Here is a 15,374-nt window from a genome sequence, read left to right on the forward strand (position 1 = left end):
AAGACTGTTGCATAACTCTAAAAACATCAGCAGTCACATTTTGCCTCTGTCCATTGCCATGTGGGTATAGGAAACATTATACAGCTTCAGTTCCATTTTAAACCTACACCTTAAACCAGGGTAATGGCTGTTAAGGGCACATGAAGATTCAACTATAATTGTTTCACTATCCTCTCTGTAATCTTTCCCCATAATGTGAGGCATAATCTTTCCTCATAATGTGAAAGAAATTGACCCGGTTGTGGATATCAAATGATGGCTTCATCAGCTGGCACTCTCAAAAAAGAAGTGCTAAAACCCTGGTCACCAATGGTAGCAAAATATCAATACTGATGCATTCCTGAGGAGCAAGAAGCCAGTCCTTAGTGACATTAATTTCACAGGACATCTGATTAAAAAAGATGGCACCTCTAACATGCGAGTTCCCTTTTTCATATAACCTCTGACCATGCTATTTTTAAAATCAAACTAAATTTACTACATTATTTTCTTCAGCAGAAAACTGAACAGGCAGAGACAAAGACCAACACAAATTCTACTACTTTGGCTGCACATTTCTACCTCAGTATGGTACACAATAGTTATATTGAAAGATTTCATTGCCACTTTGGATGGAATCAGAGCAATTCTTATGATATTTTCTTAAAAAAATAAAAGTTATATATTTTTTCTACTCCTGGGCGATTTACATGTAATAGCTGCAAAAAGGAAGAAAAAATATCATGTCTTATTTTTTCTTTCTCTGTTTCCTAGGCTCATAATAAAACTGACTATGTTTCTAGCATTATCTATTGACTGAGTGGGCTTTTATCTATTCATTTTTTTACCCCATATATCCTCTCTAGGATATTTGAGGCCTACATCATGAGGAATAAAATGAGGAATTGGGAAAAATAGCTATTTTTCTGTAACTGTTGTTCTTTGAGATGTCTTGCACATGTGTCTTCCTCTGTATTTGAATACATTCCAAGGGAACAGTTGTTGGAGATTTTTTTCCCCCTCAGTAGTACCCACTGGAGTGCCATTAGCACTTTCTGCTGCCCTGAACTACTTCACGTATAATGGTGGAGCCACTCCCAACCTTCTTCAGTTCTTTCTTTTTAGATAGGTTCAGTTAGAGAGGGTAAGGAGGAAAGGTGAGGGAATGGACATGTGTAACACCCCTCAAAGAATAAGTTACTGAAAAGCAGGTAACTAACTCTTCTTTCTCAAATGATTGCACATGTCCATGCCACTGTAGGTGACTCAGAAATAGATCAATCTGGATCCTGTGCCTATTTAAACAGCGATTGGAGAATATCACCCCCGAAACTGGCATTGTCCCTTGATTGATGTAGGATAGTGGAAAGAGAAGCAAATCTGTGCTCTGACAACCAAACTGGTGCTTCACAAATGTACAGACTAGGATTTTTTGTGCAAGGGAAGCTGCAGATGCTGAATGTATACAAGCTGAATGTTGAACGGGCTAGCAATATAGCTGATGAAGAGACATCACCCAACTGGTAACACCAACTAATGCAAAAAGAGATCCAGAAAAAAATCCTCTGAGAGTATTCCAGGTAACTTTTTATTCTCTCTCTCAACAGAATGCACAATTATGATGAAGACCTAAATGATTTTAACCTGTTCTGGCATCTAAAGAGTGGAGTGATATCGCTTTGATATCACTCAAAACCATTGAAAGTGAAAGTTGAAAACCATTTTGGTCCTGAACTTTGGGTGAGTCAAAGGTAGGTCTTTTCTTTATAGAAGACCATATATCGAAACTATCTTATCAAAGTTTTAAATTATCCATTCTCCTCACCTAGATAATTGTAATAAAAATGCCACCTTTGCAAAGAGGTGGAGTAAAGAATAAGTTGCGAGTTGGTAAGAGGGTGACCCAATTAACTTTGCTAATATCACGTTGAGATCCCATGGAAGTAAAGGTTCTTGCATCTCTGAGTATATCCTGTTCAGCACCTTTAAAAAACTGATGGCAATGGCATTTCAATAAAAGAGATCTGCTATTGACTAATGAATGGCAAATGAAGAGAGCTGCCAAATGAACCCTAATACAATCAATTGCTATACCTAGATGTTTTCAGTAAAGAAGATAGTTCAACATATGAAAGACGGGAGATTTGCTGGAAGAACACCTTTTTGCCAGGACCATAAGAACACAAGAACGGCCACAATAGTTCAGACCAATGGTCCATCCAGCCCAGTATCCTGTCTGCTGACAGTGGCCAATACCAGATGCCCCACAAGGAGGGAACACAACAGGTAATACTCATATGAGCCCTCCCTTGTCACCCACCTCCAGAGAAACAGAGACTAGGGACACCATTCCTACCCATCCTGGCTAATAGTCATTGATGGACCTAATCTCCATGAATCTATCTAGCCCTGTTAAGGTCCTAGCCTTCACCACATCCTCAGGCAAGGAGATCCAGAGGTTGCGCTGAGTGAAGAAAATCTTCCTTTTGTTTGTGTTAAATCTGCTGCCTATTAATTTCATTTGGTGACCCCTAGTTCCTATCTTGTGGGAATAAGTAAATAACTTCTCCTTATTTACTTTTTCCATACCAGTCATGATTTCATATACAGGCAGTCCCTGAGTTACGCGGATCCGACTTATGTTGGATCCGCACTTACGAACGGGGCCCTCTCCCTGGTCACCAGCAGACCAGGGAGAGGAAGCAAAGCGGCGGAACACACGGGCAGCCCAGACATGGCTGGGCTGTCCGCTGCCCACGTGCTCCGGGGCTTTGCTCTGCTTTGCTCTGCTTTGCTCCCCGTCCTCCTGGTCTGCAGACCAGGGGGACGGGGAGCAAAGCAGAGCAAAGCCCCGCTGCCCGCTTGTTCCGCCGCTTTGCTCCCCGTCCCCCTGGTCTGCAGACCAGGGGGACGGGGAGCAAAGCAGAGCAAAGCTGCGGAGTCCGAGGGCAGCAGGACAGCCACGGCGCATCTGGGCTGTCCCTCTGCTCCCGTGCTCCGCGGCTTTGCTCCGGGCGCCTGTGGTACAGCAGCTGGGGCGCTGCCGGTTGGTCCCGTAGCACCGCTCTGGGCGCTACTGGACCAACCCGGCAGCACCCCAGCTGCTCTGCCCCAGGCGTCCTGATTCAGCCACTGCAGGTCAGTTTCAGCAGCGGCTGAATCAGGACGCCTGGGGCAGAGCAGCTTGGGTGCTGCTGGGTTTGTCCAGCGGCGGCGCTACTGGACCAACCCAGCAGCACCCCAGCCGCTCTGCCCCAGGCATCCCCAAGTCAGCCGCTGCTGAAACTGACCAGTGGCTGACTACAGGAATCCCCGGCCCGGGGCTTCCTGGAATCAGCCGCTGATCAGTTTCAGCAGCAGCTGACTTGGGGATGCCTGGGGTTCTTAAGTTGAATCTGTATGTAAGTCAGAACTGGCGTCCAGATTCAGCCACTGTTGAAACTGATCAGTTTCAGCAGCGGCTGAATCTGGACGCCAGTTCCGACTTACATACAGATTCAACTTAAGAACAAACCTATAGTCCCTATCTTGTACATAACCCGGGGACTGCCTGTACCTCTATCATATTCCCCCTTAGTCTCCTCTTTTCTAAACTGAAAAGTCCAAGTCTTTTTAATCTCTCTTCATATGGGACCCGTTCCAAACCCCTAATCATTTTTGTTGCCCTTTTCTGAACCTTTTCCAATGCCAATATATCTTTTTTTTGAGATGAGGAGATTATATCTGTACACAGTATTCAAGATGTGGGCATACCATGGTTTTATATAAAAGCAATAAGATATTTTCTGTCTTATTATCTATTCCTTTTTTAATGATTCCTAACATTCTGTTTGCTTTTTTGATTGCCACTGCACACTGAGTGGAAGTTTTCAGAGAACTATCCACAATGACTCCAAGATCTCTCTCTTGAGTAGTTGTCGCTAAATTAGTCCCCATCATATTGAATGTTTAGCTGGGATTATTTTTTCCAATGTGCATTACTTTACATTTATCAACATTAAATTTCATTTTCCATTTCATTGCTCAGCCACTTAATTTGGTGATATCTTTTTGAAGTTCTTTACAGTCTGTTTTGTTCTTAACTATCTTGAGCAGTTTGTTATCATCTGCAAATTTTGCCACCTCGGTGTTTACCCCTTTCTCTAGATCATTTATGAATAAGTTGAATAGGATGGGTCCCAGTACAGATCCTTGGGGGACCCCACTAGTTATCTCTCTCCACTTGGAAAACTTGCCATTTATTCCTATCCTTTGTTTCCTGTCTTTTAACCAATTATCAGTCCATGAAAGGACCTTTCCTCTTACCCATGATAACTTACTTTACGTAAGAGCCTTTGGTGAGGGACTGTGTCAAAGGCTTTCTGGAAGTCTAAGTATACTATATCCACTGGATCCCCTTTGTCCATATGTTTGTTGACCCCCTCAAAGAACTCTAGCAGATTAGTAAGGCATGATTTCGCTTTACAGAGACCATGTTGACTTTCTCCCAACAAATTATGTTCATCCATGTGTCTCACAATTTTATTCTTTACTATAGTTTCAACTAATTTGCCTGGTACTGACTATAGCAAGGCAGGTTCTACCGGGACCCCTAGTCTGGTTCTGACTACACCCTGCCTTGCCTTTTAGTCTTTCTCTAGCTTGCCTAATTTGAGTTTTCCGGCTCCGTCAGAGTTCTAACTCAGTCCCGGGTCCCTCGCTCGAGAACTGCCACTCATTGCTGCCCGAGGACACTGCGCTGGCCCCTTGGCCTCTGGGCATCTCTTGGGTGTCTCCCCGTGGTCTCGGCACCTGGGGAAGGGGGGGAAAGCATGGCCTACTAGCCCAGCCAGGATCCTTCCCCCTGTTTGGGCGCGCTTCTCCTCCCTTTTAAATCTGCCGCCATCCTTTCATGCTGGTGCTTGGGGATGGCCTCAGCGTGTGCCAGCTGCCTGTCCTGTGGGCTGGCAACTGGGGATAATGTCAGCCCATACCGACCGCCCCCTGGAGGCACCAAGGTCCCCTCCCCAGTGCGGTTAGATGCCTTTTTCTCCGCAGCGCAAGCGTCCGCCGGGTCCTAAGGACCCCGGCCGTGGGGACGCTAGCGCGCATGCACGACAAGCCCACAGTGGCTCGAGACCGCCAGCTGAACGCATCCCCCGCCCTGCACTCAGAGTGCAGGGGGGCACGTCCCACCGAGCAGAGGGAGGTGACCCCCGTCACAGATTTACTGGTCTATAATTGCCAGGATCAGCTCTACAGCCCTTTTAAAATCTTGGTTTCACATTTGCTATCTTCCGGTCATTAGGTAGGGAAGTTGATTTAAAGGATAGGCTACAATCCATAGTTGTTAGTTCCGTAATTTCCCATTTGAGTACTTTCAGAACTCTTGGGTGAATGCCATCTGATCCCAGTGACTTGTTACTGTTCAGTTTATCAATTTCTTCCAAAACCTCTTCTAATGACACCTCAACCTGGGACAATTCCTCAGATTTGTCTCCTAAAAAGAATGGCTCAAATTTGGGAATCTCCCCAATATCTTCAGCCGTGAAGACTGAAGCAAAGAATTCATTTAGCTTTTCTAAAATGACTTTATCATCTTTGAGTGCTCCTTTAGCATCTCAATCATGCAAGGGCCCCGCTGGATGCTTAGCAGGCTTCCTGCTTCTGATGTACTTAAAAAAACATTTTGCTATTACTTTTTGAGTTTTTGGCTAGCTGTTCTTCAAACTCCTTTATGGTTTTTCTTATTATTAGACAAGGTAGAAAAAGGCTTTTATTTACCCAGGTAGATATGTTGAGTTGAAGCTCTCTACTATTTAGAAATATTTCATGCTTGTCCTATTTGACAGGATGGGCAGGGATGCTGTCCCTAGCCTCAGTTTTGCCAGAACCTGGGAATGGGTAATGGGATAGATCACTTGTTTATTACCGGTTATCTTCATTCCCTTTGGGGCACCACTTACTCAGGATGGCCGTTCTTATATTCTTAAATTTTTATGTTCCTTAGAGTGAGTCTTTTAATGGTGTTAGTGACATCCATGATGTCAATTGGAGTACAGGCTGGTGTGGAGGAAGCAGCCATGTAGGGAATTTACCTCAGGATCCAGTGAGAGAGACAATGAAGGTCTGACTGACAGGGTTGAGATCCAGTCCTGCTGAGGCCATGCTGATGCTGTTAAGTATGAAGTGAACATGGTCTTGATTGATCTTGGTTAAGACTCTGGAGAGTAATAGAATCAGAAAGAAAGCTTAGAGTAGGATGATCTTCCAGGACAGCAAGAATGAATTTGTCAGTGAACCTGGGCTGCAACTTTCTTTTCATCCTTGTTGAAAACTTGAGGAATTCCCCATTGTCAGAAGATGAACCTGGCCATATCCAGATGTAGCAGCCATTCATAATGATTGGTCCTGCTCATCTGATCTGCCACATATTTTTTGCCCTGGAAGATAAGCAGCTTTGAGGTGAGTGGAGTTGATTGTGCAGAACTCCCACAGGAGAATCATCTCCTGGCACAACTGTGTAGAACATACTCCTTCTTGATTGTTTACATAAAACCTAGATTCTGTGTTCACTGTTAACACTAGCAGATTTTTTTTTCACTCACTATGTGGAAAGAAGCTCAAAGACACAAGACGGCTAGCTCTCCAGGTCTCTCGCAAATATCAAAGACTCTGAGTCTGAAATGACTCATGTGTGCACCCCAACCAAGGGAGGGAGGATATATCTGTGAAAAAAAATAGCTTTGGATTTTGGAGAGTGAACAGAAACCCTACAAAACATTCAGAGGGTCTGTTCACTAGTCAAGGGAGGAAAAGACTAACATTGCTACACAAATCACCATGACTAGGTGATAACAACATGAGGATTACAGCTAAACTAGGGACTTGTAGCCTTTTGAGGTGCAGTGTGTCATGCTACACTACATAGGTGTATGCTCCTATGAGCCCTGGTAGAAGTTAGGAGTAAATAGTAATCTGGGGATTGGTAGATTGGATTTGATTTATGCATCAAAATTCTTGGTTGGATGCAGTCACTGGATGGGAAAAATCTGCATTTACAGAACAGGAGGGAAGTGGTGGACACTTCCTGTAATTTTTGCCCCTTTTCTCAACAGAGCTTGGAATCAAGGCATAAAACCAGGTATCAGTAGGTCTGGTATGATTGGAACCTTTTCCTTTTTGTCAGTGGTGTATACAGATTCTCAAGCAATTTAGCATTTCTCTGGAATCCTTTAGATTATGATGACTCTCAGCTGTCTTGTCTGACATCTTGGATGATCTGCTGGATCTGGGTGGGGGAGGGGATGCTCCAGCCTGGCTGGGGGGCTTAAGCAGCCTGTGGGCGATGGGCCCTGCCCATTCTGGCTGCAGCAGCCTTCTACCCATTGTATTGCTGCTCCAGCTTAGCTGGGGCCACTGCAATGCTCTTCAGGGTCCTGGTTAACCAGTTAACCAGTTTAACTGGTTAACACTTTAAATGGGATTTGACATCCCTAGTATATAGATGTCTCCTCCCTTAGAGGAGACATAGACATTCTCTCTGCCCTTTTTGCTGTGCTGGGAAGGAAAAAAGGGGGGCCAATACTGTTTCCAGTACCACAAGCTGAATCCATCTGAGAGCTAAAAACTGACTTATAACTACTATTCCCTTAACTATAGACTAAAAGACTGCCTCTAAAACCATTCTAAGTAGAACTGGGTACATTTTACAAGGGCAGAGAAAAGACCTTGAAGTAACAAGGCTATAAACAGTTCCAAATGGTAAGAAAGAACTGGAGGTGGTGCAAGGAAAGAGGGGGGTGCTTCAGAGGCAGTCTCCTCTTTTTAAGCCTTCACATGATGGGACAGGAAAGTAGATGGCACTCAAGCCACACTTATGGTTCCTCTGAGAGAAAAAGATCTCTGACAACCATCCACTGGACATGTACTCACCTGCAGTGGAATAGACATGTGCAATCACTCAAAAGAATCTGATTTTCATTGGGAATCCAGTCTAAAGCAGTGTTTCCCATTTTATTTGGCCACGGAACCCTTTAAAACTTTGCAGCACCCCTAATAACTGTCTTATATATGGAGCTGAAAAAGTAGACCACAAATAAGTAAGGATAATAATAAAGAAATGCTAAATAAGGTAATGAGATCAACATTTAGTTTAATTGCACATATTTAAAAACAAAAATCACATTTAATGTGTACAAAAAATAAAGCTCAAGAGCTAATATGCATTATATCGGCAGTTTTCAATGCAAAGAGTGGTTTTTCTTCTTTTCTTGGCAAATTCTTTTTACATTTGGTTTAATACTGAAAAATTGGATTTGCATATCTGGCAAGTCTTGATTGTAATGGTCAAGTTTTTATATAATTAATAATCAGTACTGCTTTGCCCAACACATTTTTAAAAGAGGGAGAAATATTCTTAACTACCAGGCTATCAGACCATTGACTGACTGAATGTGCAGCACTGAGTAGTGACATCATTGTCCCCACTCTCTGGCTACGCTGACATTACACAGGGACACTTATTGTGGCAAACACAAATGAAAATTGTTTTCAATAAAATTCATAAATGCTTAAATATTATTATTTTTTAAATAATAAAATGTTATTGTAATGGAATTTTCTCGCAAAACCCTTATTTTCACTTCGGGGAATCCCAGGGTTCTGCAGAACACCATTTGGGAAACACTGATCTAGAGCACTGTGCTGATTTGTTTATGTGAACAGGTGTTGCTTTCTAGGAACTCCACAGTCCTGTATAGTGATTGAAACCTCTTCAGGGACAAACCCCATTCATTTTAAGACATACATTAAGCCTGAAGACCAGAGAAGTGTTAGTATCTGTGGCCAGGCCAGACTCTCACAAGATGAGGTAAGTCTTTTGGCTAGCTTTAAACAGAAGAAGGATTTTTGACAGCTTTTGCAATTTGGGTATAGTGAAGAGTTTGGAAGGACCTGAACTAAAAATTGGGGGGGGAGGTCTGTCCTTCAATCAAGGTTGACACAGTAGTATTGGTTAATACTCCAAAATGTTTTCTTTTGCTTGACAACGGCACCTTTGTTCTTACCCCCTCTACGAACTGTTCCTTGTCCCTGCAATAGCTCTCTAAGGCTCTCAGACAGCTGAAATGATGTTGTATTACTGGATGAGAAGGAAATGTAGAGCTGAGTGCCATCATGCATTGCTTGCATTTCACAATCTCCCACAGCAGTTTCACATTAATGTTGAATATAATAATAGGGAAGACAGAGCCTTGCAGATTTCTACATGTGAAAGCTCTAATGATGTTTCTGTATTTCCAGTCCACCAGCTTGGAACTGATAGGCACCAGTTGTTGCTATACTCAGGGCAGACAGCGATGACTTCTGGTATATGCTTTGTCTGGTCCCAGAGACATTTCATATGACTTAGTCTTATTTAATCAATTATCCTTCATATTTTGCTATTGAACTAATAACTAGAATGCATAATATAAATTACAGTAAATTGGATTATATTTCCTTGAAAAAATATGACTTAATGAAGGAGCATTCTCTAGAGGGCACACCTGCTCTATGCAGTCTTGTGGCAACAGGGGTTTAGAATCATCATTAAGAAGAGTAAGGTTTCTCCTTTGTTCACTCACAGTTGCAATACATTCAAAATTAACAGGAGATAAATTGTAATAACTTCATCAGTTTAGGTTTGTCCTCATCTGGTCTTTTGCTTTCAGAATGAAAAAACATTCCTTTTTTTTTTAGGTGAATCCCCTAAGCTACTCCAGAATCCACTCCACCTCCCTACCTTCAGGGTGTACCTTATCCTGACTTCCTAATGCAGGAGCCAGTTTCCATCCCTGGGGCAACTGATGTTGGCTGCCAGGAGTGGAGGTTAGGGGGAGCTTGTGTCTACCACCCTGTGGGGCAGATGATCATGCCCTATCCCCTAGACCACTCCAGCACCTGGCCCACCTGCCTACCTTCAGCAGGTCCCTTATGCTGCCTTCCTAATACAGGAGCCAGCTCCATCCCTGGGGCAGCCTGTGTTGGCTGTCCAGCTGAGGCCTTAACTCAAGCAAAGTAATCTTTAAATGTAACAGGGACAAGAATTACCTCTACTGTGTCAGATTCAGAAACATTCAATACCCTGAAACTGCTGTAAAGATGGGTTGCACATATCTTACGATAAATGCTGATTTCTGTGAAGGAATCTTGGTGCTGTGCTGAACAGTATAATACATCTCTGTGAAACTCTTTGTTATTGAAACCTTTTACCTAGTTTTTAAATGCATTGCCTGTGCAAGAGTACTGACTGATCCGTATCACTGACTGACACTGATTACCGAACGAAAACACTCCATGGAGTTGCTGTCTCTTTTATTAGAGAACGGCTTAAGTCACTGTGCAATCTGGGGTTAGCTTTGTTCTTCTCTTCAAATTATGTATGAAATGTAAAGCTGCTATGCAACCAGATCTATTCTGCGAGACAGGGTCCTGCTTATAGCTATGTGTAACCCAGCAGGATGATGTAATGTTGTTGGACTGTCTCGATTCACTGAGTGAGACAGGCTGGAACTGCCCCAGCTTTCAAAGATTTTTGGCCCTTTGAAATGCACAGATAGGCCACACTCATTTGGAGACCAATAGCCAGTGCCTCAGTGTCGTCTGGAATAATTTGGTTCAGTTGTTTGACGAGCAAAAATTAATAGTTCCCCAAATTTTAAGTATATCTGATACCCCCAAACTATGTGGTAGTCAATGCTGGCATCAAAAAATATAGGGTAAGGGGCAGTGCACAGCTGCACTGCCTTAAGAGTGGGACAGATGTGAGGGGGCAATTGTAGCTCTGGAAGTGCAGGAAGCAATTTGCTACTTATTTTTACCAGTAACAGATTACTTCTCCTCTTTGGTGTTGATTTAGCTCTGTCTGTTCCCATCCCCCTAGCTGCCCATTCCAAATCCACTTCGGTGGGTCAGAGAGTGGCTGCTCTCTCTTTCTTTGTGTGATATACCTACAGTGTATCTTTTGCCCCTTTGGTCCCCTCTACAGCTGAATACAACATTTTAGATATGAATATATGAGGCCACTATCTGCCTATCATCTCCAAAGAGAGCAAGGAATGTGTATGGGAATCCTATCAAAAGGTATTTTCAGAGAAGCAGGTAAATAAGATACCTCAAAGATACTACATCAACTGGATTTTGATTGTTGAAGGCTAAAACCTCAAGGAGATAATCCACAAACCCATTGATTCCCCAGTCATGGAGGGAAACAAAGTTACTACAGAAATTTGAAGTTTAACCTAAAAAAGACTTTACACAAATGCATTATTAGGATCTTAAAGAAAAAGCTATAAGAGCCATGGGTTGTGTTCTATTCTCCAGGCCTGAGTGATCCATTCCCAGGCATCCAAAGCCAGCCTGCAAAATATTAGGAGATGTAAGAGACCGAGAGAGGCTCCACCAGAGATTTGACAGGACTAAGGACAACTTCAAATCCGTACTTGGAAGAATTTGCCTGTCTGCCCAGTCTAAAGATTTCTCTTTGGATACCAACAATAATGTCCTTAATAATATATTGTAAGTGTATGTTAACTTTCTGCCTATCTCTAGAAAATGGAGGTAGGGATATGTGTCATCAACAAATATGAACAGAATTTTCTGGAATAAATACATTATTAGTCATTGAAAGGCTGTGTAGACAAATTTGTACCATTGTTTTGAAACTCAATAGCATCTTATCTATGTTTATTTTAGGGTGTAAGTCAGCTGGAAAATCAGTCCATGAGCATAGCCTACTGGATGTTGTAGACATTGCATTGGAAGCCATTGATTTTAAAAAGCTTTTTGGAATATAGACACTGACAGGAAGAGTCAATTTTTCCTTTTTTTTAATTCATTTTTATATAATCCCAATATGAAATTTAAAATGAACTGAACACACATTTAGAACAGACAGTTAGAAAGCCAGCTCCATCAATAATGCCTATATCATAAAAAAAAACCTTAAAAGTAATTTATATGAACTTTTATTTCAGTAAATAATAGCACAATCTGAGTAATGTATGTACATCAAAGTATCGTCTGATGACCTTTTGAGTTTATAGGCCAACTCAATTGTTTTGTCACTGTGTCTATTAAAATAAACTTAGAATGATAGAGTTATCTGCAACCAAAGATTCAGAATGGAAGCACTAAAAGCCAGACCAATATATTCTAGTACCAGAGGGATAGCTGTGTTAGTCTGGATCTGCAAAAGCAACAAGGAGTCCTGTGGCACCTTATAGACTAACAGATATATTGGAGCATAAGCTTTCGTGGGCAAAGACCCACTTCGTCAGATGCATGTAGTAGAAATTTCCACTACATGTATCTGATGAAGTGGGTCTTTGCCCATGAAAGCTTATGCTCCGATACATTTGTTAGTCTATTTTAGATAAAATCATTATTAAAGGAAAGTGAAACTATTAAAGAAATCCAAATCTACTATGTGGCCTAGACTGTAACAGAATTAACTGTCTATGATACTTAAATACAACCACAGAATCTGGAGTACAGTGATATTAGTTCAGAAGTTTGGGAGCTGTCAGGACCAGCCTTTGATTTAGAAAAAGACCCCTTTCCTCTGCTGTGTGTGCTTCCTGGGATTCTTCAAATTTGAACATTTCTTAGTTTGTCTCCAAGTAAAACAAGCTTTGATATTAGCAGGGTAAGGTACTCACACTGCTTTATATGCTTCTGAGATGTAGTTTGAGCCATTGTGTCTTTGTATTCACAGGTTCTTGCGTTACCTACTATTACCTCACAGTAATTCCTTGTTTCTATCTAAACAAACACAATTTAAGGGTAACAATTCTGTTACCTTAAAGAGATTCCATTGTCTGTTCTAACCTTTCTGGGACTCTATCAGCTACATCTCAACTTCAGTGTAATGAAAATATTGGGATCTTTGGTGGATACAGTGTACTACGGGAAGCTTGGCCTCAGACTGCATGCAGATGAAAAGGCATTGAAGGCAGGGGAAGTGTGGGCCTCACTGCACCAAACCCTAAGAAAATAATGTACACTAAAGGGGTTGGTCATATAAGGGAGGGCAGATATATGTGAAAAGGGAGACCCATCATATGCATTGAGGTTCTATAAAGGCTTGAATAGCTCATCTAAACACCTAGGTGTTTGGGGTGTTTATGGGAACTGAGCTTGTTTAACATACGGCATTTTGTGCAGTTACTAATGCTTATATCTGAGAGACTATAGTGAATTTTATTTCATTCACAGAACACTTTCTTGAACCTTGAAGTTGTCCATATACTTATAAAAGTAAGGTCATATACTTATATAAGTAAACCATCCCTAGATGTTAAGGGACAGAATTACATAGTAAGCAAAGGACATTCACAGCTGTTATCAAATCTCTCAGATCGGATGGGAGGTTGATAACATGCTTGTTGTCTCTGGCTTGTTTTAGTTTCCTTACTTTCAATCTTGTCACTGGTCTCCAACAGCTTCTCTGCTTGCAATTCTTATTTGACCTTTTTGTTGCAAAGTTATTGTGGGGGCTTTAAATAGTTCTTTATGAGATCTCAGTGGGCATTTCAATCTCAAATTCAGGAAGAGTTCTTGTTATAATCCTAAGAATCAGCATATACAAGCTGACCTGCAGCTTAGTGTTCATTTCAGTCCCAAATGTCTATTGTCTCTCACAGCAGGCATAGAAGAGCACAGTATTCAGAAGAAAACTGTTTATTAAAACTGCTGTGAAACAAGAATTAGAGGGTTAGAATGAAACTTCAGATTCTTAAACCAAGATGTCCTTGCCATGATTTTAAACTTTTCAGCTAGTACTAATACTCTAAAGATAAGGATTCTTTCTTTGACACCTTTTGCCTATCTCAAATTATATGCTAGAATTTATTTTTTTATGAAATTATTTCTAAATCCTTGCAGTTTTGGTAACATAAACATGAATAGATCCTGATTTTGCTTAGAGAATAGGAATTATTCAGTATAATGAAAATGCATGTGTACTTCAAGAGACAAAAGGTGGACTAACCATATCCCCAAATATCTACTAAGAATCCTGCTTTTGGCTTATTTTACTCATAGAAGTCCACATTCTGTCCTTCACAGTCACACTGAGTAGTAATTTACTGGGCTTGCTTATGAGATTTTTACACGTTGAGGAACACCTTACTTTGTCCTGTTTAATATGAATATGAATATTCAATATAAATCCAGTCCATTGATTTCAGTGGGGATATTCATAGAAAAAGGCATTACTCAGCCTGAGTAAATATAGCAGCAGAACCTTACTATATATTTTAGAAATGTGTGTCTGTCTTTGTCCATTTGTTTGAATTCCATTTGTTACAGAACTTTTCCTAAACTGTAAGAGCTAGGATCTCCAAATTTGGTATGCAGCTTCCTCTTAACCATAACTTAAAGCTAGGTCAGGGTTTGGTTATGATAGAACAGTGGAATGTGCTTGGAATTCGATTGTTTCTTATAAAATGGAAAGGGAGGGATCTGGCAGGAGGGACAGTTGTACTTCAAAATGGAGACAGGGGGCTAGCAAGAAGGAAGAGATGGGGACCAGGACAGCTACAATCCCATTAGTGCAGTGTGTGTGTGTGGGGAGGGGGGGGGGGGGATTGAGGGAAGGATGGAGAAAGGGACAGCAATCTGCTATATACTGTCTGTTTGTGTATCTGCGTATCTGTTTGTCCCCCAGTTGGGGGACGGGCACCCCTTCCCCGGTTATACCCACTGCAGCTGCAGCAGCTATGGATGGTCGCTTCTCACTTGTGCCCAAGCTGCCACGGTGAGCAATGGCTGGAGTTGTCCTCTCTCCGCAGGGCAGCCTGAATATTGAACCCCTCATCCCTTGTTCCACTCCAGAACAATTATTTAAATGAATAAAAACAAAGCTTATTTGAGTTAAGGACCTGAACAACAGCAGGTAAATCTTCTAGTGTGATAATGAATAACAATATCAAATATTAAGCAAAGAAAATTAAAAGACACAAGCAGACCCAGATTTTGAAGTCTAGATTTTCAAGGGAGACTGCTAAAATTAACATACATTGTGGGAGTTTGTCTTTTAGCAGAAAGATTCTGAAAACCCTATTTCAGCTCAGCAAGGTAGATGAGATCTGTTAGATAAATAATTGTTGCTGTTGTCACTCTCACCATGTTTCCACTTTTATTTTTATTTTTAAATTGACACCTTTGCTTTTATGTTTCATTCCATTTAATCTTCAGATCATAATTGCTTCCAATTTCACAGACAGAGAAAGAAAAAAATGTTGTTCATAACAAAAAAGTTAAGCTACAGGGATTTGTATTTCTTTTTTGCTCAGTAACGCTTAGAAGCTCAAAGAAATAACACACAGTTTGTATAGAACTATGTATTAGTTCAGTATTAGGATAGGATGCAG

General features: G+C 41.5%; 1 long non-coding RNA gene across 1 annotated transcript in view; it reads left to right on the top strand.

Annotated features, from left to right (window-relative positions):
- The window catches only part of LOC106732589 (uncharacterized), a 57,474-nt gene extending 54,823 nt beyond the window's left edge, over positions 1 to 2,651 (top strand). Inside the window, exons 2-3 of the long non-coding RNA XR_001368830.4 lie at positions 1,587 to 1,730; positions 2,078 to 2,651. This is a non-coding gene — a long non-coding RNA (uncharacterized LOC106732589). The remainder of the gene's footprint in view (positions 1 to 1,586; positions 1,731 to 2,077) is intronic.
- The last annotated feature ends 12,723 nt before the right edge of the window (positions 2,652 to 15,374 follow it).

This window comes from Pelodiscus sinensis, chromosome 2 (assembly GCF_052426305.1).
Source record: "Pelodiscus sinensis isolate ZL-2025 chromosome 2, ASM5242630v1, whole genome shotgun sequence".
NCBI lineage: Eukaryota > Metazoa > Chordata > Testudines > Trionychidae > Pelodiscus > Pelodiscus sinensis.